Raw genomic sequence first — 3,755 nt, 5'->3', positions numbered from 1 at the left:
AGGTACACGTGTCTCTTTCCCTTCTGGTTTCCTCAGTGTGTATGCCCAGCAGTGGGATTTCTGGATCATAAGGCAGTTCTATTTCCAGTTTTTTAAGGAATCTCCACACTGTTCTCCATAGTAGCTGTACTAGTTTGCATTCCCACCAACAGTGTAAGAGGGGTCCCATTTCTCCACACTCTCTCCAGCATTTATTGCTTGTAGACTTTTGGATCGCAGCCATTCTGACTGGCGTGAAATGGTACCTCATAGTGGTTTTGATTTTCATTTGTCTGATAATGAGTGATGTTGAGCATCTTTTCATGTGTTTGTTAGCCACAGCTTAAAGACAGAAGGGGGCAACAGAGGATGAAATGGTTGGCTGGCATCACTGACTCAGTGGACATGAATTTCAGCAAAGTGAAGGGCAGGGAAGCCTGGATTTCTACAGTCCACGGGGCTGCAAAGAGTCGGACATGACTGAGCAACTGAACAACAACAAAAGACACCCCAGTCATCATCCAGTTCAGGTGAGTTCAGTTCAGTTGCTCAGTTGTGTCTGAGTCTTTGTGACCCTTTGGACTGCAGCACCCCACGCCTCACTGTCCATCACCAACTCCCAGAGTTTACTCAAACTCATGTCCATTGAATCGCTGATACCATCCAACTATCTTGTCCTCTGTCCTCCCTGTCTCCTCCCACCTTGAATCATTCCCAGCATCAGGGTCTTTTAAGGTGAGTCAGTTCTTTGCATCAGGTGGCCAAAGTATTGGAGTTTCAGCTTCAGCATCAATCCTTCCAATGAATGTTCAGGACTGATTTCCTTTAGGATGGACTGGTTGGATCTCCTTGCAGTCCAAGGGACTCTCAAGAGTCTTCTCCAACACCACAGTTCAAAAGCGTCAATTCTTTGGTGCTTAGCTTTCTTTATAGTCCAACTCTCACATCTTTACAAGACTACTGGAAAAACCATAGCTTTGACTAGACGGAACTTTATTGGCAAAATAATGTCTCTGCTTTTTAATACACTGTCTAGGTTTGTAAAAACTTTTTTCCAAGGAGCTAGCATCTTTTAATTTCATGGCTGCAGTTACCATCTTCAGTGATTTTGGAGCCCCCCAAAAATAATGTCTGTCACTGCTTTCATTGTTTACTCATCTGTTGCCATGAAGTGATGGGACCAGATGCCATGATCTTAGTTTCCTGAATGCTGAGTTTTAAATCAACTTTTTCAGTCTGTTTCATTTTCATCAAGAGGCTTTTTAGTTCCTCTTCACTTTCGGCCATAAAGGTGGTATCATCTATATATCTGAGGTTATTTATATTTCTCCTGGCAATCTTGATTCCAGCTTGTGCTTCCTCCAGCCCAGCGTTTCTCATGATGTACTCTGCATGTAATTTAAATAAACAGGGTGACAATATACAGCCTCAACATACTCCTTTCCTGAATTGGAAATCATCTTGTTAAACTGTATACTTTCACAGAAAATAAAGGTAATTTATAGGGATAATAGAATCATTATCTAGGATACTATGTTGAGACTCAGAATATAGGTGAAAACAGCTATAGGAAAATTTTTGGTCATTATTTTATTTATAGATTCTTAATTAACCACATGTACATTTTCACATTTAAGTTTTAATGTTATATTTAATCATGTATGTGTTGCTAGTTTTTTACCTTTAGATGTACATATAATTAATACATGTATCAGATCAGATCAGATTGGTCGCTCAGTCATGTCTGACTCTTTGCAACCCCATGAATCGCAGCACGCCAGGCCTTCCTGTCCATTACCAACTCCCGGAGTTCACCCAGACTCACGTCCATTGAGTCAGTGATGCCATCCAGCCATCTCATCCTCTGTCTTCCCCTTCTCCTCCTTCCCCCAATCCCTCCCAGCATCAGAGTCTTTTCCAATGAGTCAGCTCTTCGCATGAGGTGGCCAAAGTACTGGAGTTTCAGCTTCAGCATCATTCCTTCCAAAGAAATCCCAGGGCTGATCTCCTTTAGAATGGACTGGTTGCATCTCCTTGCAGTCCGAGGGACTCTCAAGAGTCTTCTCCAACACCACAGTTCAAAAGCATCAGTTCTTTGGCGCTCAGCCTTCTTCACAGTCTAACTCTCATATCCATACATGACCACAGGAAAAACCATAGCCTTGACTAGACGAACCTTTGTTGGCAAAGTAATGTCTCTGCTTTTGAATATGCTATCTAGGTTGGTCATAACTTTCCTTCCAAGGAGTAAGCGTCTTTTAATTTCATGGCTGCACGTATAACTTAATGTAAAACATATATAACCTAAAAAAAACAAGTAAGTATGAAACAAGTCATGTGTCTATGAAACCAAAATCAGTCCTCTGCATCTGTCATCTAAATAGGGATCACGCAGTTAAACATTTCAAAGTATTGCCAACAAGTGAGGGGAACAATGCTAGTAGATAAGGTAACAAAACAGAAGCAAAGTCAATGAAATTTTTTATGCTGTTGATACCATGCTAAAAATAAATGTCACTAACACAGTTTTAAGTAAAGAAGCTAGCCTAAATAACTTTAGAAAATGGTGTTTTGACTAGGAATCCTAAAGCTAATGATTAAAATTATAATAAAACCAAAAGCTGTATTAAGTTCTTCGGTCTATTTTTTAATCAGGTTCTTTGTTTTTGACATTGAATTATATGAGTTTTTTTTTTATATTTGTTGGATATTAAGACCATATTGGCAATATCAATTGCAAATACTTTCCCCCATTAATAGGTTGTCTCTTCATTTTGTTGATGGATTGCTTTTCTGTGCAAGAGCTTTTAAGCTTAATGAGGTTCAATTTGTTTATTTTGCTTTAATTTCCCTTGCTTTAGGAGACAGATTCAAAAAGGATTGCTGTAATTTTTGGCAAAGAGTGTTCTGTCTATGTTTTCCTCAAGGATTTTTATATCCAGTCTTATGTTTAGGATTTTAATCCATTTTGAAGTTATTTTTGTATATGGTGTAGAGAATTTTCTAATTTTATTCTTTTACATGTAGCTTTCTGTTTTCCCAGCAACACTTCTTGAAGAGACTGTCTTTTTCCTATTGCATATTTTTGTCTCCTTTGTCAGAGATTAATTGGCCATAAGTGCATGGGTTTATTTGGGGGCTTTCTGATCTGTTTTATTGATCTATATGTCGTTTTTGTTTGTTTTGCTACTACCAAACTGTTTTGATTACCGTAGCATTTTACTTTATAATATGAGGTCAGACAGCATGATTCCTCCAGCTCTGTTCTTCTTTCACATGATTATTTTGATTTTTTTGTGTTTATGTTAAAAAATTTAAAAGTATTTTTTCTGTGAAAAGGGCCATTGGTATTTTGATTGGGATTCAACTGAGTCTGTAGACTGCCTTAAGTAGGTTGGCCATTTTAACAATATTTTCCCAAAAAGAAAATATAGATGGCCAACAGGCACATGACAAGATTCTCAACATCACTAATCATCAGGAAAATGCAAATCAAAACCAAAATGAGACATCACATCACATCTGTTCAGATCAGATCAGATCAGTCACTCAGTCGTGTCCGACTCTTTGCGACCCCAAGAATCACAGCCTTCCAGGCCTCCCTGTCCATCACCAACTCCTGGAGTTCACTGAGACTCACGTCCATCGAGTCAGTGATGCCATCCAGCCATCTCATCCTCTGCCGTCCCCTTCTCCTCCTGCCCCCAATCCCTCCCAGCATCAGAGTCTTTTCCAATGAGTCAACTCTTCGCATGAGGTGGCCAAAGTACTGGAGT

The sequence above is a fragment of the Bison bison genome, unplaced genomic scaffold, assembly GCF_000754665.1.
Source record: "Bison bison bison isolate TAMUID 2011002044 unplaced genomic scaffold, Bison_UMD1.0 scf7180017864514, whole genome shotgun sequence".
Classification (NCBI taxonomy): Eukaryota; Metazoa; Chordata; class Mammalia; order Artiodactyla; family Bovidae; genus Bison; species Bison bison.
The sequence above is the reverse complement of the archived record's forward strand: the minus strand, read 5'-3'. Positions refer to the sequence as shown.